The sequence below is a fragment of the Sarcophilus harrisii genome, chromosome 3, assembly GCF_902635505.1.
Source record: "Sarcophilus harrisii chromosome 3, mSarHar1.11, whole genome shotgun sequence".
NCBI lineage: Eukaryota > Metazoa > Chordata > Mammalia > Dasyuromorphia > Dasyuridae > Sarcophilus > Sarcophilus harrisii.
Genome location: NC_045428.1, coordinates 579,628,362 through 579,653,755, shown reverse-complemented (window position 1 = coordinate 579,653,755; position 25,394 = coordinate 579,628,362).

Here is a 25,394-nt window from a genome sequence, read left to right as displayed (position 1 = left end):
CCTCTATTTAGATTAGAAAAGGGCATCAGAAGTCATGTAGTATAAATTCTTCATTTATGAATGGAATAGAAAAAAATGGAATGGAAAATGAATGGAAAAAACCCTGAAGACCAGGAAAATTAAATGATTTGTTCAATGTCATCACAAGTTACACTTGAACTCAGGCTCTCTGATTCTTGAGCTTATCCCATTACACCAGGATGTTCAGTGCTTTAAATGATGTGGGATATGCTGACAGTATTGATTTTTGAATAATTGTTCTCCAGTATTTGAGGAAGCAGTAAACTTCTGTTCACCTTAATCCAATGGAATAGTAAAGAGCAAAGCACTATCAGTATTCATACCAAGAAAACCCCATGGACAGTAGGGTCCATGGGAGTCACAAAGAGTTGGACACAAATGAACAAGAAGATCTTTTTCATAGTCCTGGTATCCTCTGCAGATGTTTTCTAACTGGACCACACATAATTTAAATCATGAAGGAAATTGGATGACAAGAAAAAGCAGCATATAAATTGTCATATCAATCAGATCCCAAAGAGTTAAACTCCTCCTACAACTTGAATGCTGTTGTTCAGTTTAGTGGGGTTTTTAAGTCATGTCTAATCTTCATTACTCGATTTGGGGTTTTCTTGGCAAAAAAATGCCATTTTTCTCCTTTTTATTTTGTAATTGAGGAAACTGAGACAAATATAGTTAAGTGATTTGGTCAGTCACATAACTGTAAGTGTAGTAGGAATCTGAGGTCAAATTTGAGCTCACGTCTTCCTGATTCTAGACCCAGCACTCTATCTGCTGCACTACCTACCTGGGTACAACCTGAATAATACAATTCTATCTCTCTGTTCATTCCTTACAGATCGGATCCTATTTTGCATAAATTTTGCACCTATTTTTCCATTCTCCCCACACATTTTTTTTCTGGGAGTCTAACAAGGCAGTACAAATGATTTTCTTTTAGGAAATGCAATAGTCAAGCCACATTTATCTTAGGGTGAGGGAGGTCGGACTCAGTCTATTGAAGCTCCAAAGTAAAGCCCCATGAATTCCAAAGGTAATAGAGTAACAGAGACCTAAAACATCAGAGAAAATGTGATCTACCAAAGTAACAGGTCCAATGAAGAAAAACTTGCATGAACAGAGCACTTCCACACCATCTGTGCATAGAAGACCTTGGGAATCCAAAGATAAAGTCTGATGATATTAAAACTGTTAAATTACTGATTTGGGACATTAATTGGGGAGAGAAAAAACAAATTTAGTCATTTTCATGTTAGTCAATGAAGTGTAGGACAAAAAGAGCTGGATTTACACTCATAGTGTCTGAGTTTTCTAAATAATTCTGCCACCTTTGAAACTTCAGGTATGCTACTTGCCACTTTATGATCATCCTCAGTTTGCCACAGTCACAGAATCTCAGCTCTGGAAAGCACTTCAGAAGGTATCTGCACCAGGCTGTCATCTCCCACCTAGCTGCCTTTATATAAATGGTGTCTTCTGCTTCATAGGTAGGGTGGCTAATGGAGGTACAACAAAAAAGCAAAAACAATCCCTACCCTTGGGGGAACTTATATTCTAATGTGGGAGATGACACAAGTATCAATAGGTACATATGAAATTCAGGAAGAGAGAAAGATAATCTTGGAGGTGGAAACTAGGAGTGAAGCTGGGAGCAGAAATGAAATTTAAGCTGATTCTTTAAAGGAAGTCAAGGAATGGAACACAACCGCTAAGATCTCATGTAGTATTCTAATAATATGCAAGTTTTGCTTTCCTTGGATATCCTACAAGAGTCCATGCTCTCTGAAACAAGTGCCTAAGTGAGAGTCATGAAGTCCAAGTTATATTATGGAGACAGAGATCCCAAGAGCCGAGAACAGGACCAGGGACAGTGCTGATGAGGAGAGTGGGAAGTGGGGAGTAGGGCTGGAATATGGTAAAGCTCACACCAGCCCAGCCTCTCATAGATACCTACTTTAACTTACTACTCTTGATATCTAAGTGTTAAAAGGTATGGTTCTAGCCACTGAAGGACTGCAACAGTTGTAGGTGCCTAAGTCTCAGAAACCTCACTTGCTCCTCCATCATCAGCCTCTTGACCTTATGGTATCATTCGGGTTAGATTCAAGTGTCCATTCCAGACACCGCCTGGCTAAGTGGGGTGGATGTCCTAGAAAATACAGGGATTATCATGAATCTGTCAAAATGACGATGCATCCTTCTAATATTTGGAAAGGTAATAGCTAACATAATGATAGCTCCCATTTATGTAGTGCTTGCTATGTACCAGGCACTGTGCTAAATACTTTATAATGATTATCTCATTTGATCCTCTAGGTAGCAACATAACCAAAGTGATTCCATTTTGCAAAGTCCCTACATCTTACCTGTGGTTTTTATCTACCTCAGTGTCCTGCCATTTAATAAACTCATGAGTTTTGTAACAGCCAAAGTTCTTATTAACAAACATCTCAGCTTCTCCCCAAACTATGGAAGGTTTCAATTGCATGTCTTTCCTTTTTTTAAATTTTATTAATTTTATTTTAAATCTATAAAATAAATAACAGGAGGTTTTTTAAAGATGTTTGCACAAGAAATTGCAAATCTATATAATAAAGTTATTGGGGGAACTTACACTCTAATGCGGAAGATGAATGACTATCAATAGGTACAAGATTCCTGAAGAGAGGAAGATCATCTTGGAGGTGGAGGCTAGGGGTGGGGCTGGGAGCTGGAAAGATCTCTACCAAAAGAAGATGGAATTTAAGCTGGGTCTTGAAGGAAGTCAAGGAATGGAACATGACCCTAAGATCTCATGTAATATTTTAATAATATGCAAATTTTGCTTTCCTTGGAGATCCTACAAGAGTCTATACCACCTGAAACAAATGCCTAGGTGAAAGTCATGAAGTTCAAATTATAAAACACCTTGCATCATGGAAACTGGAGATTCCAAGAGCCAAGAACAGGACAAGGGGCCACTGCCCTTTTGTTCCTTTACCCCCAGAACCATACACACACACACACACAAAAAAAACAAAACAAAACACATATACTATGCATTATATATGGCATATATAATATATATATATATATATATCCTCTCTCTCTCTCTCTCTATATATATATATATACATATATATATATATATAATTTTATTCTATTGTTCCATTTTTCAGTTCTCTTAATGCAAATGGCATCTTCCTCAAAAAGACTTAATTGCTCAGTTGTTCTTAAAACAATATTGTATTATTGTATACAGTGTTCTCTAGATTCTGCTCATTTACTCTTCATTATTTTGAGCAAGTCTATCCATTTTTTGCTAAAATCCATGAGCCCATCATTTCTTATAGCACAGTAATATTCCATAATCATAAGATAGCCTGGAATCAGTTTGAAAATCCTTTGCATTTTTACCCCTGTGTATAAAAGTCCACCTTCTCTTCTTCAAAATCTATTACCTGTAATCCTACTTCTGACACTTAGTAGTCCTGTCAATGAAGGTATGTTGCTTAATATTGTTGAATCTCAGTGTGCTCATCTGCATATAGGGGGCAATAATACTCTCAGCATTACGAAATAAAAAAGAAGATTAAATGAGAAATGTACTTTGAGGACTCTGCAATCAGACAAGTAGTCAATAAACATTTAATAAGCACTTAGTTCTGGGCAAAAGATAATCCCTGATTTCCAGTAGCTCATAATATAACAGGGAAGACAAGAAGCAAACAAATTTGAACAAACTCACTCAAAGATAAAAAGGGAAGAAAAGGAAAACATAGAATTGGAAAGAAGCTTCCAATAAAAGATAGAAGTTTAATTGGGACTAAAAGGAAACCAGCAGGCAAAGATAAGGAGGGAGAATATTCCAAGCACAGGAAGAGTTTAAAGCAAAACTTAATGTGCTAGATATTGTTGCTAATCTGCAAATTATGATATCTGATTATTTTGAACTCCATAAATTGATCCTGGTATTTTACAAACTACAGTAGAAACTCATATTAATATGGTGCTGAAATTTTATGAATCCCAACATCATGGTCGGTAAGTAGTGTGACTGTAATTATTCCAATAAATAATTAATGAAATTGAGCCTCAGAGAGGTTAACTAACTTGCCCAGGGTTACAAAGCTATTAAGCAGGAGAAGTAGGATTCACATGCTGGTTGGGAAAGTTTCCCCCTATATCAGACTGTTTCTTATAAAATATGAATTCTCCAAAAAAAAAAAAATCCTAGGGCAACATCTTCTATGAGCATTTGTTGCAAAATCTAATAATAATATTGCTCTAATTATGAAAAATATGTCCACATTGCTCTAGTTGGCATAATATCACATCTGTTTGCCATGTCTTCTGGTCAACTGGGATATCAGAGTTGGTTGAAATGGGGATAAATAATCATTCCATCATGGCCTTAGTTCTCTTGAACAAGAGGCATCTTCTGGCCTCCCAACCCTTCTAGAGACTCCCTCTTTAACACTACTTTCTATCTGCTCTTATCTTTAGGTTGTCTGGGAGATAATTAATTCTTAGCTCTTCTGGAATCAGCTTGATTGATAGCAATCAAGACTTGATTTATTGTTCAGTTAATTGACTAAACTTAAGAAAATAATGGGGAAAGGTTGGTAATGTAGATTAAACTTTAAAAAAATTTTCCCCAGAAATATAGTTTTTAAACAATTACCAGAATAACCCTTCTTGCATTCACCTGCTGTTTTTATTTGTTCTTTTCTTTCTCGACTAGATTATAACTAACTTGAGGGAAGGAGATAGTTTTTCATTTGTTTGTTTAGTTTAGTTATGATTTGCTTTATTAGAAAATTAATTGCATCAATTAAATAGCTGGAGAATATTTGTTCATGTAGAGAGAGACTGCTAGGTGACACAGGGGATAGAATGCTCAACCTGAAATTAGGAAGACCTGAATTCTAATGTTACTTCAGACTCTGATTAGGTTTTCTTTCTTTCTTTTTTTTAAATTTTGTTTAATTAAAGCTTTTTCTTTTCAAAATATATGCATGGATGATTTTTCATCATTGACCCTGAAAAACTTGTATTCTAAATTTCTCCCTTTCCCCCCACCTTCTCCCCTAGATGACAAGTAATCCAATGTATGTTAAACATGTTAAAATATATGTGAAATCCAATATATGTATACATATTTATACAATATCTTGCTGCATAAGAAAAATCAGATCTTGGGGTAGCACAGTAGGTAGAGCATCAGCCCTGAAGTCAGGAGGACCTGAGTTCAAATGTAACCTAAGACATTTAACACTTCCTAGTTGTGTGACCCTAGGCAAATCATTTAACCCCAATTGCCTCAGAAAAAAAGAAAGAAAGAAAGAAAGAAAGATCAGATCTGATAAGTTTCATGACTCTGGATAAATCACTTAACTAAGTATACCTGTTCCTTGAACTATGAAATGGACATAATAATAGTCTCAACTTTACAGGATTATTTTGAGGTTCAAATGAGATAATATTTATAAAATGCTTATATAGCACAATACTGGCACATAGTAGGCACTTAAAAATACCTTTCTTTTGGAGGAGGTTTCTTCTTGTCTCTTCTCCTAATATGTGCACTCTTTATTTGCTACAACCTTCCCATATTTTATTTATATTCCCATATATTATATCCCATATATTTATTCCCAAATTTTTCATTTAAGGAAACTGAGGTAAATATTACCTGGCTTAGCCAGAGTCACAAAGTCACTAAATGTCTGAGGACTGATTTGAATTCAGGAATGTACATTGTTTTGACTCCAAGACTAGCATACTATCCACTGTGCCAAAATAGCTGCCCGGGGACCATAATACCTGTATTAATTTTATTATAAGATGTGGTTTCTGTGTAGATTGATGTGGCTAAGCACTTTTTATTTTTTTCATTTCAGGAGAGATATCAATAGAGAAAAGGGAAGGCGTGTCAGAAAATGACTGGTACTTTTTTAAGACATCATTAAAAAAGAAATAAAAGAGCTGGCTCTCTTAGCTTAGTTAAAGAAAACAATCTGTCTATCTTGTCTCTTACATTAATCACAAGGATGTTAATGATGGTACTAAGTTCTCTATTTCTCCTATGCTGAGTCAGCTGGGAGCAAGGAAGCAAAATCAGTCTCATCCTCTCACATCTGGACAAAAGAAGAAGGTCACTGGAAAGAAATCCACACACATCTGACCTTGAAGAGTAATGGATTTGTGGGAAGGTTCAGGGAGATGTACTTGAGCAAGGTCATAACTGGCATCCAGAGAATAAAGTAGGCCATTTCCATCTGAATGTGTTAATTCAAATTTTAATCACATGCCAAAAGGAAATCTAAGCATTTCTCTAATTACTGAAGGCTAATTAATTATCTTCACCATTTTACTGAAGAACAATTCAAATACAAAATAAATCACCAGAATCTTCACAGCCCCCTAAACTCTAAACCCAGACACACTTGCACTTACACACACACACACACACACACACACACCACACACACACACCAAATCTGGCAGGAACTTCTGGGTTGGAATCTCCCAAGGGAATGTTCACTCACCACTCTAAGAGACAAGAGGAGGAGGCTAACAGGCCAAAAAATCCATACCAGACAAGAATTTTCCTTTATAATACCTATAATGACTGGCTTAAAGACCTACATCAAATGGGAAGTTACTCTCTCCTGAGACAGCTCAGTCTAAAATTTTAGATAATTTAAATTTTTAAGATTTGTTTTGTTTTATTCTCCTGACAAGCTTAAATTTGTCTAATTCTCATTTTTCTGTTTGGTTGTTGTTGTTGTTGTTGTTGTTGTTGTTGTTGTTGTTGTTTGGTGTGAACAATCAAAATGAAAACAAACTCCTATACATAAGAGCTTTTTCAGATATTTGAACACAACCACTGACTGCCCCATCTTTCTCTATCTCTCCCTTCCTAATTTCTTCAACTGATGTTATAATCCTAATGCAGAAATCTCTAATATAATTTTATTCTAGTTATAATGATGGCATTTTGAATAGGATGGGAACATGTCTCATCTGAAAGAATCATAATAGCCACAAGAATTCAATTTAATTGATAATTAATTTTACTCAGTTCTGACCATACCCAAAATTAAAACCAAAGGGCACTACTAAGTGAAATATTTTCAGTATCTTATATACTGTTCCTGTTCATGTTTAAATGTTATTATTTGTGTGTGTATATATGTGTTGTTTTGGTATATACCTTCTGGTGTGAAATGCCAGCCTTCAAATTCTACTTATCAAAGTATTTCCCAGTTCTCTTTGAAATTAGTACTTTTTTTCCTATTGACTATCTCCAATATATCATGTATGTATCTTGTTTATACAGTTTTTTGCATTTTATCTCACCTATAGCTAAGTGCCTCAATGGGTACATTGCTGGCCTGAGTGTAAATCTAGCTTCAGACACTTTTTAATTGTGTGATGCTGTGTAGGTCACTTAACCCTGTTTGCCTTAGTTTCCTCACTTATAAAATGAACTGAAAAAGGAAATAACAAAACTTTGTTTTATTTATTTTTATTTAATATAATTAATAACAATTATTATTCGTATTCTATAATTTTATTTATTTATAAACTTAATTTAGTAATAATAATTAATAAATTATCATTTATTATCTTTATTAAGAAAACCAAAAGAGGAGGAGCCAAGATAGTGGAGAGTAGACAAGTCATTGTTGGACCTCTTCTTGGTTTCCCTCATATCAACCCAGACCAAGCTTCTGAAATGGTTTTGGAGTGACAGAACCCAGAAATATGAGTGGGAATCTACTGGCTGGCTCTTAGCAACTTTGCCCTGGTTCAGAAGCTAGTGGATGAGCAGATTAGCTGTGAGACATGCGACACAAAACTACAAAAGGCAAAGAGGGAGCCCTGGACCCCAATATAACATGGAATTTGGCCAAACCCACCCAGTTTGGAAAGGAAGACAGAAGCATCAGTTTCAGGGTAGTGTTAAGCCACTGTACAGGAAGCTTGGGACAATCTACCCTTTATCCTACGAGCAGACCTCAACTTTTAAAAATGCAACAAAGCAAAAAACAAACAAACAAACAAACCAAAAAAAAACCTCTCTGACCATAAATAGCAGTTTTGGAGACAGTGAAGAACAGACCTCAAATCCTGAGAACCCTAAAGGCAAAACATCTTCAGATGAAGCCCCAGAGGGTAATATGAGTTAGGCTCTATCTCACCAGGTTTTCTTGGAAGAATTCAAAAGGAGTCTTAAAAGAGAGTTAGAAGAAAAATGAGGAAAGAAAATCTGAGCTTTACAGGAGAGTTTGGAAAAGGAAATGCAGAAATTATATGAAGAAAAGGCCTTAAAAATAAATTTGGTAAAAGTGAAAAAAGAAAACAACTCCTTGAAAAACAGAATTTGTGAAATGAAATAATAAATCCAATAAATAAAATGACAAATTTAAAAGTTCAATTGGCCAGGAGATAAAAAAGCTAACTAAAGAAAAAAATTCACTAAAAACTAGAATTGAACAAATAGAACTGAATGACTCAATGAGACATTCAAAATCAGTTAAACAAAACCAAAAAAAGAGAAAAAATAATAGAAAATATAAAATACCTCACTGAAAAAACAACTGACCTGAAAATAGATCCAGGAGAGACAATCTAAAAATGACTGACAATCTAAGAATGATTGGATCACCTGAAAACCATGATGAAAAAAAGAGACTAGAGAACATCTTTCAAGCAGTCATGAAGGAAAACTACCTTCATAGGTAGAACCAGAGGGTAAACTAGCCATTGAAAGATCATCTCCTGCAAGACACCCAAAAATGAAAACTCTAAGGACTATTGTAGCCAAATTTTAGAGTGATCAGCTCAAGGAGAAAAATTTGCAAGCATCCAGAAAGAAACAATTTAAATATCAAGGACCCACAATCAGGATTATCCAGGACCTAGTCGCTTCTATTTTAAAGGACTGAAGGGCCTTGAATATGATGTTATGAAAGGCAAAGTAGTTTGGACTGCAGTCAAGAATCAACTATCCAGTAAAGCTAAGAATTATCTTTTAGGTGAAAAAAGTGGACATTCAATGAAACAGGGGCTTTGATGAAAAGAAAAAAAGCTGAACAGAAAATTTGATCTTCAAATACAGAATTCAAAGTGGATGCCCATCAGCTGGGGAATGACTGAATAAGTTAGGGTTTATGAATGTAATGCAATATTATTGTTCTATAGAAAGATCTGCAGGATGATTTCGGAGAGACTGGAAAGACTTGCATGACCTGAAGCTGAATGAAGTGAGAAACAAGAGAACATTGTACACGATTACAAAAATATTATATGAAAAGTCCTCATCTCCTTCAGGTGGATAGTCCTCTAACTCATCAATAGACATGAGGTCTAGCAGTTATCCTCAACCTGGATTAGCCCCAAGTGTTGAGATGGTTTACTGGAACTACTTCTCCTGCTACAACTTCTTGGAGCAGAGTTGGGGGGCAGATGGATATGAAAGGTGGATAAGCATTCCTCTCACTAGAGGTACCCTCCTTAAACATACTCTACACATAATAGCTTATAGATTCTTATTGACTGGTGGACTAAAAATATTTTTTTGAAAAGGAGGAAATGAAATTTAATAAAATTATACTCTATGATGAAAAAGCTTAAAAACAAATTAATGATTTGTTACAAAGAAAAAAAAACTTTGTTACTGAATTCTGAATTTCTGATATGCAATACCTCAAATTTATAACTGAGTTACACAGTGTCCTTATAACTGAGTTACACAGTAGGATATTAGGGTGATTGGTCTTTCTGGTTGTCATCCACTCTAGATGTTCCCTTTATAAAATAAATAAAATTCTTGGCTGGAATGTTGCAAGGATGTCAATAAGAAGAAGTTTCAGATGTTTCAATATTTCCCACCTACCTTGTCATAAGAAATGTCAATAAAAAAAAAAATCATAGAAAGAGGCCATGACATCTAAAGGAAGAATGGGCCGTATCACATAGAGAATAATATAGTTGGATTAGAAGGCTTCTGACCTATGGACCTTTGAACGTCCTTGAGACAATTTTTCAAACGTCCATAATGCTGAATATTGGGTAGGATTTTAGACATCTGGAATAAGGTAAAGCAAAATGAATAATGTGCCTGACATACAATATGCAAACAACATGTCACCCTCTGGTCATCTATTAATTTAGGTTCTACATTGACTAATCCTGGACCCTGGAGGAAGTGACAGTAACTAGACTTAGGTGATTGAATATTCATTACAAGACTCCTATTTGAAAGGAGACCAATTGAACAAAATTAGATCTTCAAATGTCTTTCATTCTGCTGGCCTTCATATTAGAAGCAGATTTTTTTTTTAAGTAAAGCAAACAGTCCCATATGCTTCTAAGAAATTGAAATCTTCCCCACTCTGCATTCTGTTTCATGCTAGAAAAACTATCCATAGAGAATATATTAAATGTATATAAAGATTTATTAATATTTTAAACAAATTAAATTTAAATTATTAAATTAAATTTTTAAACATATTATCATCCATCTATCTATCTATAGATCTACATTGTGATTTCCTTGACCAAGGTAGTTTGCCATTTCCTTCTTTAAATCATTGTGTAGATGAGGAAACTGAGGCAACAAGGTTAAATGACTTACCACTACAATACAGCTAGTAAGTGTCTCAGTCCAGTCTTTCTGACTCCATCCTGGAGTCAATCATTCTATTCACTGAACCATCTAACCTCTACCATCACTATGTGGTATTAAATAGAGCTTCCTCTGAATTGGATCCTAAATTAGGTATAACGCAACTTGTTGTGAATTAAAAATACAAATAAGATGACTTGAGGTGTTAGAGTTAACAATTTAGGAGTTGAGGGAAGACTCCTTGTAGGACTTGGTATATGAGCTAAGCATGGATGAGAATAGAGTGGGTTTTAAGCATGGGGAACAATCCATGCATATCAGGGAAACAGGAAATCAAGTGTCAGTTCTGGGAACAACGAAGTTTCCTTTTCCATTTAAGGGAATTGAATAAATAATCTCTAATATCTATTCTAGAAGTAAAATCCATAGGTAAACTTCAATGATCTATCAAATGTTTGTCATTCTAAAATAACAATGTTGTTTTGATTTGTTGTTCTAAAGCCGTTGGATAAACATGGAATTGATTTCTCCCTCTTCCTTCCCCCTCTTCTACTAAGAACCATCATAGGAAAAAGTCATATACTCATAGATTATATAAAAGGAAATTTTGAAGCCATTGAATCCACCTTTATTTTACAGATGAGGGAACTGAGGCTTAAGGTAAAATAGTTAGTATTTGGGGCAGGAGTTGAAAGAATCCTTCATAAATCCAATTTCAGCTCTCTATTCATTCTGCCATGCTAGCTCAGATTCCCCAGATGGAGAATTAGTATCTTTTGACAAATCTGCTTGGTGGGCCACCAGCCACTCCAAAGACACATTTTGTGTTCTTTCCCAGGGCTATTGGCCTTTAGGTCTCTCAGATGTTATCTCCTGATCACTGAGTTCTGGAACCAAAGTGTGCCGGGTAGTATTGCCCATATGGCTACTTGGGGATTTTCGCCATTAAATCCAATTCAGCTGTGAAACTGATCATCTCCTAAAAAACTGGCACATGCTGCTGCCAGACAGCCTTTGCCCAGTTAAATGTACCACAACAAATTGAGGAATTGAGATGGAGCACAGTGCAGGGAATAAGCCTTGAATTTGGACTCAAAAGATTGTGATGTTAATTTCAACCCTACCAATCAATGACTGTCTATGTGTTTCCTTGGGCAAACCCTACACTTTTTTAGTTCCATCCTAAGGGGAGAAAATAAGATGAGTTAGGGAGTGCCATAGTGCAGAGTGCTGGGTCTGGAGTCCAGAAGACTCATCTTCCTGAGTGCAAATTCAGCCTCAGATACTTACTAACTGGGAGATCTTGGCAAGCCATTTCACCCTGTTTGCCTCTCAGGCTTCTTCCAGTTCTAGGTCCGTGGTCTTATGAAACTGAATTTCTGTATATGGCAACTGTCTTGTGCTCCTTCATGTCAGACATAAAGATGCTTAAAAGTCACAAAATGAATATTAGGTCTGGAAGAGACATAAATTGTGTTCTACTCCATTATACAAATGAGGAATCTGAGATTCAGAGATGTGTTCAATACCACATAGCTAGTTGGTGAAAGAACCTTTCTGAACACATAGTCAGGAGGAAATGAGTTCATATCCAACTTCCGATTTTTACTAGTTGGTTGATCTTGAGCAAATTATTGAACTTTATGGTATTTCAATGGGGCTATACATGACGTTTGAAGTCCATTTCTATAGCTCTAAATCTACAATCCCATGATTGCAGACTCCTGTGAGAAAGGTTGTCATGTAGAAGAGTGTTGAGATGATTCCCTCTTAGTTCTACAAAAAGAAGGAATAACAACGAGTAATGATTAAAAATGACCAAGAGAACCAATTGAAACGTGTGTGTGTGTGTGTGCGTGTGTATGTGTGTGTGTGTGTGTGTGTGTGTGTGTATGTGTAGGGGAGAAGAGGTTGGGGGGAAAGAGTTACCCTTTTGTAACAATTAAATCTACCCAAAAGTGGAATAAAGGGAAGAGCAGACAGAAAAGAAGAAGCTACTATATACCAAGCACTGTGCTAAGTGTTTAGAGACAATATCTCATTTGAACCCTCCTCATTATTAGAAGTCCTCAAGCAGAAACTAAGTGATCATTTCCTGGGAGGGAGAGGAGAAGGCATAGCAGGTGTGTGTGTGTGTGTGTGTGTGTGTGTGTGTGTGTGTAATGCCTTAAGGTTTATGGAACTCTTTACAAATAGTATTGCATTTGAGTTTCACAACAATCCTGGGAGGTAGGTACTATTAATATTTCCATTTTACAGATCAAGAAACAAACAAACAAACAAAGATTAAATGGTTTCCCTAAGACCAAAGAGCTAGTTAGTAGGTAAGGTAGGATTTTAACTAAAGTTGCCTTTAGTCCAGGTCCAGGGCTTTGTCCTAACTACCTTCCACAAAGTGGATAATGTTTCTAATTCGAGTTGGACTACATTGCCACTGAGATGTCTTGCAGTCTTAAAATTCTATGCAATTATGCATGTGACTCCTCTTCAGGACTGCTTTTCTCTATACTATGCCTCTCTTCTTAATGGAATGGATATTTCTGATGAGGCTTCCAAATGACCGGTCAATTTTTCATCTGTTCCAATGAGCTCACCTGTGTCTTGCTCCCTGGAGCCCATTTCTAAAGAAAATAGATCACGAGGTAGACCAATATCTTTTCTGTAGTAGTGCTCCTCAGAAGGATTTAATGACACCTTAAAAGAAAAACCATCAAGCCAAAAAAACAGCCATTTCATTAATAAGATGACTTCCATAAAGGAGGTGTCTGTTTCACGCATCTTGGGCAAATGCATTTTGCTCCCTCAATGCCGAACCAATTTGTATTTTATGGAAAAGCAACCAGTTCCCAAAGGAATTCTGTCACATCCCCAACCATGAGTTTCTCTCCCGGTCACCTGCATGATAAACAGATGTATTTGGCTAGGCTTTTCAGCTACTGACGATGTTGAATAATTCACACCAAGTGTAACCAACCAACAAATCAAAGCATCTTAAATTGATCACTGAATTTCCTCTTGCAAATCACTCTTCAATAATGAAACTTTGGCTCATGGAAAGGATGCTAGTTTGGGAGTCAAAGTAATGAATTTACCTTCCAGTTTTTCCATGTGTGACTCTGAGCCTGTCATGTTACCTGGTTTCCTCCCTGACTTCCTTTAAGTTTTAACCAGAATTCCTTTGTCAGCCACATGCCATAGTGGATTAAGTGTTAGCCTTACACTCAGGAGACATAGAGGTCAGGGTTCCAATCAAGTCTCAAACTGAGACAACTCAGTCAGAAACTTCCTGTGTGACCTTAGTCAAGGGACTGTTTTCTACTGGAGAAGGAAATGACAAATCACTCCAATACCTTTGCCAAAAATCTCCATGGACAGAGGTCGACAGGATCAGACATGACTAAAATGATTGAATATTAACAAAATCCAGCCTCCTATAGGAAGATTTCCTCAATCCTCTTTAATTCCAGTACCATCCTTAAATTATTTCCTATTTATCCTGCACATAGCTTACTTTGTACCTATTTATTTACATATTGTATCTCCTTGAGATCAAGGACTATCTTTTGCTTCTTTTTGTACCCCCAGTGTTGTCATATAAGTAGATATTTAACAAATAATTTTTGTTGTGATGGAGTTGGCTCTTTTCAACAATGAGATGATTTAATTCCAATAGACTTGTGATAGAAAGAGCCATGCTCATTGAGAGAAAGCACTAACTGAATGTGGATCATGACATAGTATTTTTCACCTTTGCTGTTGTTGTTTGTATGTTTTTTTTTTCTTTCTCATTTTTCCCCTTTTGATCTGATTTTTCTTGACAAGGCATAATATATGTGGAAATATTTTGAGAAGAATTGCACATGTTTAATCTATATTAGATTTCTTGCTGTCTAGGGGAGGGGGAAAGGGAAGGAGGAAGAAAAATCTGGGACACAAGGTTTTATAAGGGTGGATGCTGAAAACTATTTTTGCATGTAGCTTGAAAAACAAAAAGTTATTATTATTTTATAAATACATAAATAAATACATATTGAATTAGGTTTCAACTCTTTAATTTTTATATACAAAAGGAGGAGGTTGAACCAAGTAGCCTCTAAGATCCTTTCCAGCCACAGTCCTATGACCTCTTTATACCTCAGGTTCCTCAATTATTAAATTAAAGTGTTGAACTACATAATCTCTAGGATTCTTTTGTGCTATAAGTCTATGATAATAAAATAGTATAATAATGTAGGATACTACAATATTAAATTTAGTAGGAAAGTAGCACCCTTCTTAATGTCATTCTCATAGTTTCTAGTCATTACAGGTCCCGCCTCCCACCCAATATGATTCCACTTCCAGCATAGAAGCATTTTCTCCATGACATATGAATTCCAATATTTTTACATTCTATTCTGTTCTGCCTCTGCTGGGGACAGGAAACATCTATTTTTTAATCCCTTCTTTTTACAATGCTTCTTTTATCTGTGACTAACATCTTGAGGCCAGAAAGGCAAATGGATAAAAGAATATAATTTCTTTTCAAAGAAAAGGAAATTAAAAGATACAGACTAGGCATGAAGAAGGATAGATGATTCTCCTACAGGTCCCTAAGCTTCCATATAATACAGTGATTCACTGAGTTTTCGCGTATTAGAGCTAAAAAAGAACCTTTGATCAGCTCTTCCGTCCTCTGAGTTTATAACGAAAAAACTGAGCCATTGAATAGAATGACTTTGCTGAAGTTCCACGGTAAAATTAATGAGAAGACCGAGACTATCAAGGTCAGTATTTTTTTCAAGTACGGAGAGCTCCTGCCTCAGTTGTTCAGAGGGCTTCAACCAGCTTTGTGCCCCCTTTTCTGGGATTCCTTATGTCCAGGGGAGAGTTTATGGAATGAAATCCAGTCCAGCTCTGCCAAACACCAACATTTTCACAAATAGGCTTGTTCCTCCCCATCCATACATGAGCCACAAATCTTTTTTAACAGCTCCTGAATTTGCTGCCAATTGAATAAAGACTGCTATTTTAGGAAATGTCAGTATTTCTAGAAAAAAAAAAAAAGGCCCCTTCTTATGAACTGCGCTGATTTCAGACAATCTGCCTAGCAAGCTGGCACTACTGGACAAAAAAACAGCTCATTCTTCTAATGGATCTCAATTGAGGTTCACCCAGAGAACTCTACTTAACAGAATATAAGGAATTCTATTCAGAATTCTAGTGTGAGAAATAGACTATACTTAAGTCTGACCTCACTCCTCATTTTAGTGAAAGGTCAGTTGTTCCGTCAATTCAATTCAACTCAACAAACATTAAGCACCTTGGGGATACCAGCATCCAAAAAATGATCCTGTCCTCAAGGGGATCAGAAGAAATAAGGATCCCCAAGAACTTCCGGGCTCTTCACCACATGAAAAAGATTGCCTTCTATGAGACAAAAGAAAACTGGACATTCAGCCTCTGCTTTGAAACTTCTAAGGAAGTTATCTCATTTTTCTGAATCAATTCCATTAAAAAAAATATCTCTAATGTTAGATCATTTTGTTCTGACTGAGTTCCCCCATCTCCCCTCTTTCCCCCCATGGCAGCCAGATAAAAGTCCTAGATCCAAAGTTAGGAAAAATTGAGTTGAAATATGACCTGAGAAACTTATTAGCTGCATGACTCTGGACAAGTCATCTAATTTCTGTTTCCCTTACTTTCCTCAGCATAAAATGGGTCCCAGGATTGTTGTGAGGTCAAAATGAAATAACATTTGTAAAGCCCTTAGAACAGTAGCTGTCACATAGTATTTAATAGCTACTTGTTTTAAAAAATATCTACTATAAATTCTCTAACTTCTTTATATTGGTTCATATTCTATTATCTGCTATCAAACAGAATAAATCTAATCCTTCTTCCATATGAAATTCAATATTTAAATATGATCATTCTTCCCCCAGGGAAAAAAAAAAGTAATGTTACATGTGGATGTCTTGGACATAGCAAGAGAGAAAACATATCATTTATTGTGACCCTTTATTGACTATTTGTCAGGCCTGGTTATTCAACCAGTTCTAAATTTATCTAATAATCTTGATGTCTATTTCACATCTTTCCATCTTGCCCATAAGGCTTTAATGACAGATTTCCCCATTCTATTTTTTAGCCAAGGAGAATGAACTTTGGATTAGAAAGGCCTGTTTGCCCCCATAAAAGGGCTAGATATCTGTAATTGAAAATGTGGGGAGATCATGAGGTGCCCTAAGGAAATAGAGCAAACTCTATCTTCACTATTTCCATAAACTACTAATCTACTAACCCAACTGGAAAAAGAATTTAGTTTAGTCTGGAATAATCTCTTCTTGATGAAATCAGATTGGCTCTTTGCAATCACGTTTCCTAAGCATCTCATTAATAATATGATCCAAATTGTTTCTAAGAAGGTAAATCAAACTCACTGGACTGTCATTTACATTCATATTTCTTTTTGCCCCCTTCTTCTTCTTGGGAATATAATATGCCTTTGTTCAGTATCACCAAGCCTCCACCATTTTCTATGACCAGTCAGAGATCACTGTCAGTGGCTCAATAATCACAGTTACCAGTTCTCTTGGTCCCTAAGGATCTTGTTCATTAGAAACTTTCTAGAGTGGTTTAGCAATCTCATTATCTCCATACTTATTTCCAATTACAGCTCTCTATAGACTATTTTTTTTCTCTTGGGGGATGGGAGTGAGGAAGTTCTTTCCAGTCTAAAGTTCATTCTCCTTGTCAATGAAAATTTAAAAAAAAAAAAGGAATGTAAATGCAGATAAAGAAAGTAAAAACAAATACAATACAATTTCCTGGGTAGAAGAGGGTAGAGAGAGTAGCATTCTTGATGTGATTCTTATAGTATTTAGCCTTATATGAGTATTTCTATTCAACCTCCATAGATAAGAGTATTTCCACAGTTCTAATGATTTCTAAAGGAGCCATTTACTCTATCTTAGAATGAATAAAATGGTAAGGTAAATCATAATGCATTAAATCTGTAAAGACATGATACTCCTAGGGGACTCAGTTGGGATTGTTTCACCTCTTCCTCAACTGATTTCCCCTCCTGATTTTCTCTATCGTGATCTTGTTTGGTTTTTAAATTTCCTCTTGTAGTTATATCTACTTATTATACAATCCTACTAGACATTTTATTGATTCCTTTTTTTAAAAAAATGCGGAAGAGAGATTAGACATTTTATGTTTGACCTCTAAAGGAAAGAGCTATGAGTAAGAGTTCCAAAGAAGCAAATATAGACTTGACTCTAGGGATTTTTTCCAATAATTAGAGCTGTCAGATAGCACATATGGCTGCCCCAAGAAATGATGGATCCCTTTGCTGAATATCTTTAAGGAGATGCTGGAGGACCAATTGTCAGATGTATTAATTTGAGTTCTTGTCACATATGGATTGAACTAGCTGCCTGCTGACTGAGTTTCCTTTCAATTGTCAAATTCTGTGGTCCTGTGAAGAAGATAGTTGAATGAGCAGTCAGGATCTCTGTACAGTGATTTTCCACTTGGTCCTTGGATTTCTTTAACACGGAAAGTCCGGAACTCATATCATCGATGTGATGCTTACTATCAGAATCAACTTGTATAATCCATCCACTGAATGAAAGGTTTGAGATAGATGATGTCTAAGAAAACTCCCTGTTTTGAGTCCTATGAACCAGGAAGAAAGTTCATCCCTGAGAAAAGAATTTATTATGCCATAACCCCACAGTTTACATTAAAATACATACCTTTTGATGTGTATAAACTTGAGATTAAAATATATACTCGAATGCTAGGGAGATGCATTAATTTACCACTCAAGCTAAGGACTTCTGATTTATATTTCTTTAGGGATATAGGACATTGCTCTGCTGGGGATCAGAGGCATTTGGAGAATTAAAATACTAATTTATTCTGTTTTCTCCATTACAAAGTGCCTTGCAATAGATACCAGGCATCTGGTGATATTGTGGTTCAAAATGTATCTACTGTGTAGGCAGTGATGTATTGCATATCTTCCTTGATTTAAGACAGAAGACACAATGATACTGTCTTTCTGGTTCCATAACATGAATCTTCTAACACAGGTTGGCTGCAACAGTCTTTCAGAATGCTGTGCCAAGGAAAACTGGGCACATGTCCAGGTATCTTCCCATGCACAGATGACTCAGTGCCTTTAAGTATCTTCCACCAACACCTTGGAGTATGTATCCCCAGCTTGCTGAAAACTCCCCCTTGTTTAACACAGGGTGGCTGCTTGGAGAACAGTACCATTTATGGATGACTCTCCACTCAGCCATGTTACATGAGTGCCCCCCACAGTGTTCTGGATCCCGGGAGAAGGACAGAGAGCTGGGCACACCTACATAGACAATGCTACCTGATGCCCAGAAATCTGTGTCACTCCAACCAAGCTCAGCCCATCTGAGTCTCCAGGGACTTCAGCTGAGATAAATCTGCAGGCTTGCGAGATGGGAGAGAACCACAGATGGACAGCTCCTGCTCTGCTTTAAATATCATTCATCCCACAGCATGGGGAGGAGAAGAGAAAAGCAAAAGGATGTGACTAGATTGTATTCAGAATTGTAAGGGAAACAGAATGCTTAGATAATGGGCTTGAAGTCTTGGCCTTTTCTGAAATTCTTTATGGCAATAGATGTATAGGTAAGAAGATCTATACATCTCTCTCCATAAAGAATTTACATCCAGATGGATGACATACAGAGAAAGACGGATAGATAGATAGACAGACAGACAGACAGATAGATAGAAAAGTAGGTAGGTAGATTGGTTGGTAAGTAGATTGGTTGGTAGATAGACAGGCAGATAGATAGAAAGACAGATAAACAGACGGACAGACAAAAGAATAGGCAAATGGATAGATGGACGGATAGATAGATAGGTAGGTAGGTAGGTAAGTAGGTAGATAGATAGATGAATAAATGGATAGATAGACAGATGGATAGCTAGATGGATAAACAGATAGATGGATAGATAGACAAATAAATATATGAATAATAGATAAATTGCCAAAGAAAGGGAGAGAGTTACATGGTAGATATGTAACTATTGAAAGACAGACAACAAAGAGAGAGAGAGAAATAGTTTCATTTTCCATCATAATAACAACTAAAAGGTTAGAACTCCACTTCAATGTGATTAGAATGAAAAACTGGAAGAAATAAAGCTATCTTTTGGATACTAGCTCTCTGTGAAGGCTTTTTAAAAATTTTTATTTGACTTTTTATTTAATTTGATTTAAATTATTTTATTTGAAAAAAGAGTAAGGAAAACAGAAAAAAACAGAAAAGGAACATAAAACAAAATAAAGCAAAATAAAAGAGAACATTGTCTTGTGCCCAGCAAAACATCAGGGAGGATTCAAAATATATAATAACAAATTACCAAATCAAGAAAATATATATGTCTACATATATATTCATAGAAGAAATTATTTTCATGAATGTTCATTTTTTCTTTACTTCTTTGTAAAGTTTTCATTGTTTCTCTGCTGCATACCTTATTTGCTTTATTCTTTTCCTTCCTTTTTATCCCCCACATCCCTCCCAACCAAGCTACAGTTAAGATATATTTATATATATACATATATAGATATACATACACAGACACACAGACACACACACACACACACACACACACACACCCCACATCTTTCCTATTTCTGCTGACTCTTTAATTAAATTCTTCTCCATAACTTGCTTGCTAGCATTAATATCCACCCAAGGATCCCTCCCTTGCCTTCTTCCCTCATTCTTTGCTTCCCCATCTACCCATCCCTCTCCCCTAATTTCTTTATTGGATATATGTGTGTGTATGTGTACATATATATACATGTGTATATATATACATGTATACACACACACACATACACACATACTTTTATATGTAGTACTGCCTATTGACCCATTCCCTATGTGAGTAGGTTTTTAGAACTATGAGTCCTTCTCCTCCCTGAAATACCTCTGGGTCTATTCTTCCTCTGCACCTCATTTGTATAACATGATTATTATCTTACCTTAACTCTGCCAATATTTCTTTTGAGCTACCCTATTGTTGATGTGAATCTTAAATATATAGTATGCCTTTCCTATGTAAAAAAAAACAAAACAAAACAAAAGAAAACAAAAAAAACCACAATTTGTCCATGTTTAAACAGTTTGTCCATATTGAGTTCCTTAATATTGATCTTTGATATTGGCTTTCACCTGTTAAATTTTCTTGTAAGTTTGTGTTTGGTTGATAGAAAATTCTGAAAATCTGACAATATATAATTTTGCTGGATATAACATTTTTGGCTGGAGGCCTACTTCTTTTGATTGTTGGTAGATATGATTCCAGGACCTGTGGGGTTTTTTTTTATTATTATTGTTGCTGCTGATAAGTTTTGTAAAATTCTAATTGTAGCTCTAGTGTATTTAAATTGTTTTTTTTCCTTGTTTCTTTTAAAAATTTCTCTTTGATCTGGGGATTTCAAAACTTGGCAATAATATTTCTGTGTGTTTTCCACAAAGGATTTCTTTGAGGTGGTGATGGGGGACTTGTTCTATTTCTACTTTCCCCTCATGTTTTATCACAATTGTCTTGGATTATTTCCCAAATTATTGTATCAAGGTTATCTTTTTGTTCACAACTTTCTAGCAAGCCAATTATTCTTATATTTTCTCTTCTTGATCTGTTGTCCAGATCTGTCATTTTTTTCTTATAAGGCTCTATTTTCTATTTCTTTATAATCTGTTTTGTTATTTCTTGGTCTCTCATAATTTCACTGGCTTCCCCTGGCCAAATTCTAACTTTCAATGAATTATTTTTTATCTTTGAGACTCTGTATCTCCTTTTCTGGTTGGTTAATTTTTTTTCATATTCTCCTTGTGTTTTATTAGAGCTTTGGTTTTTTGTTTGTTTGTTTGCTTTTGTTTGTTTTTTGTTTTTTCCTCAATATATCCCATTTGATTTTTAAATTATTTTTGAGTTCTTCTATAAATTCTCTCTGAACAGGGAACTGTTTCACATTGTTCTTTGACCTAAAAGCTTTTTTTTAATCTTTGATTAAAGTGTTCTCTGATGATGACCTTTGGTCTTCTCTGTTCCCATAATATATTTTAATGGTGGAATTCTTTCTCCTTCGTCAGCTCATTTTTTTCTTTGGAATAAGAAGTATGAGTTTAAGCACTTCTAATTGTGGGGTGAGGGGTGGTACCTCAGGCTTCCCTTCAGCTCTCCACTCTGAACAGGAACCCAAATCAAGAGCTTCTCATTCCTGCAAGTGCCCACAGCCAGCAGCTACTCTGCCCTTCTGTCTCTTCCTTCCCAGTGTGCTGATTCCTTCCCACCTGGTCTTTGCAGCACAGTAGGTAGGACCTGTTGTTCCCAATCAGCCTAGGTTCCCCCAGTCTTCCCAGACTCAAACCCTGACTCAACAAACAGTACTGGAAATGAGTTCCCAGTACCAACTGAGGCTTCTGCCACACTCGGCTATCCCCACTAGGTGTTTCTGCAGAGTTACACAGAGGTGTTTACACTTCACTGGGGTAAATGCCCATCCTAGATCTTTCTTCAAATCATCAAGGGTTGTATCAGGAGGACCCTTGTTCTGTCCCAAGTCTTCTTGATTTTTCACATGTCTATTGTTCCCATAAGGCACAAATTTGTTCTATTTGTGGGGGAAATCAGGAGAACTTGAAATTTACCAACTTACTCAGCCATCCTCCCAGAATCTTCCCCTCTCTGTGAAGTTTTAATAAAAATTTGCCTATTGTCAGTCAAATTGCTATTTTTAAGCTTCTAAACTTCATGTTTTTTTGTTTTTATTATGTAATATTATCATAAATAAATTTTTATTTGTTAAAAATACATATACACAGACCTATGTATATTCATGCTATTTTCCCCAACAGAATGCAAGCCCCTTATTCTACTCAGATGCATTAGGAGAATTAAAATAATAATTTGTTATATTTCCCCCATTACAAAGTACATTGCAATGGATGCTGGTATCTGGTGATATTGTGGTTCAAAATGTGCTTATTCTGTAATAAGAGGTTATAATATATAGCATATCTCTTTTGACTTAATAGGGCTGGAATGGCTTCATTTTTGTCATTCTGTCACCAGAACCTAGTACAATGTCTGATACCTAATAGGCAGTTAACAAATACTTGTTTAACAAAACTAATCAACATCATATGCCGGAAATTTTCCACAAGAAGTCAATCAAGATGGTGGAAGTCTCCATGTGAGGACAGCTCAAAGGTAGTGGACAAACTTAATGTAGAGAACAGAAGACTTTGGGAAGACCTGATAATTGACAAATATATAAAAGGTTGTCATGTGAAGAAAGGACTTGTTACAGAAGAATGAACAAAGATTGGAAGTTACCAAGAAGCTGATTTAGATTTGTTGTCAGGAAAAACTTTCTCATAATGAGGAACTACCAGAAGTAAAATGAGTAGGTAGGCTTCAGAACTTTAGGTTTTCCATCTTCAAGGATTTCACTAAATGGCTAAATAGCCACCAGTAAGTTATGTTATAGTAGGGCGCCCTTTTAGTTTAGGTTGGACTATGGATGGCTCTACCATCCCTTGAAGTTCTCAAAATCTGCAATTCAGTAATTTACTGGTTGATTTGTTGATTCTTTCTTCCTCTACAACATAATAATTTTTTACCTCTGTTATACTTTCTGCATTCATATTTTCTTGTCTGCTCACACTGTTCATCTTTTTCATGCACTCTAAGATTTTTAACATTTTTCTCAATTACATATAACAAAATTTTTTGACTTTTTAAATTCTGAGGCCTAAATTTTCTCTCCCTCCCTCCCCTCTCCCCTTCTTGAGAAGTCAAGCAATTAATGTTTTATTTTATTTTTTTCTCAATTACATGCAAAAAAGTTTTAACATTTTTTTTAAAAAATTATGAGTTCAAATTTCTTTTTTACTCTTTCCTTGTCACCCCCACACATACACACACCCAAGAAGCTAAAAAATTTTTAATGTAATTTTTTTCTTCAATTACATGCAACCATTTTTAATGATTTTTTAAAAAAAATATTGAATTCCAAATTTCTTTGTGTACTCTAAATTCAAGTGAATCTGGGCTGATATCTCAGTTCTGCTCTAACCACTCCCTATGCAGCCTTATAATCATAGATAAAATTTTATAAAGACAACTTTGTGGTATAGTGGTAAAAGTACTGAACCTAGAGTCAGAGTCAAGAGGATCTGAGTTCAAATCTGATTTTAGACATTTTCTGATTGTATGACCTTGAGAAAGTCACTTAACCCTAATTGCCTCAGTTTCCTCATCTGTAAAATGAGTTGGTGAAGGAAATGGTAAACCATTCCAGCATCTTTTCCAAGAAAACACCACATGGGGTCATCGAGAGTCAAATGTGACTGAAAAATAACTAAGTTACAAAAATATATTTATATAGCACTTTAAAATTTGGGCAGCACCTTATTATAAACTATCTCTTTTAATCTTCATAAGAACCCTTCCATCTTTCATCATTCTCCCTGTAAGAGCAGAAAGAGCAGGTAAAAGATTTCTTCAGATAGTAAATATCTCCGGTAATATTCAAACTCACATCTTCTGATTCCAAGTCCACCACTCGATTAACTGAATTGTCTAACTTCATTTACATGATATTTGGTTATGTCTGTTTATCCTTTCTAGGCATTTCTGTTGATATCTATCTTTTATTTTAAAGAGCCTCATCAAGAGTCATGTCTATCAAATGATTATTCACAGAGAAAGTGATCTCCCCCGCCTCAAATTCTTTAACACTATGTGAATCTCTTTTTTTTTTCTCTAATTCATCTATCAATATATCTATTTATATAGAATTAACTAGTGGTATTATAATAATCATAACAACAATAGCATTTTATAATATCTTAAGTTTTGCAAAGAGCTTTATAAAGATTATCTAACTTAATCCTCAGAACAACCATGAAAGATAGATACTATATCATCTTTTTATAGAAAAGGAAACTGAGGCAAACAGAGGTTTTGTTGTTTATTTTTGTTTTTGATTTTTTTTCCAGTGACTAGTTCTCCTAACTCTAGGAACAATATTTTGTTCACCATACCACCTAGAGGATATGTCTTATTTATCATTGTGTAAACCATGCTTAACACAGGGCTCAGCATAGAGTAAATGTGTTAAAATATGTTGGTTAAATTGAACAGCTTCACTGAATCAAGTAGGTTAGGCTGGCATGGGACTAAGGTCAATTTGACCTAAGAGATTAGGTCCAACTTCCCACATGGAGCCTCAGCTACAGAATCAATTTGTTTTGGTTTGTGGTTCTTCCCTGGCTAATGTATGCAAGAAACAAGCTTTTGCCATATGGAAGTTACTAAAATTAACCCCAGACTCTAGTCACACAAGACAGCTTTAGAAAAGTGATTTCATGATTAACTGAAGAAAATTCATTTTCCTCCTAAGGGGATGTGGGGGATTCTCTGATAGGAGAGAGGAATCTGTTCACAGACAAACACCTTTCCATCCCACAAAATAACAAAGGTAATGGAAATCAATTCAACTCAACAAGTATATGCCAAGCTATTCTCTATGCAAAGCCCCCAGGGTTTAAAAAGAAATGCAATAGTTCCTGCCCTCAGGGAGTTTACTTTCTACTAATGGCATAGAACATGTTCTTTAGTTCATCTTCACTAAATACAAAGAAATTTCAGTAATGAGGGAACTATTTTTTTTAAGATGGGGGTATTGCAAAGA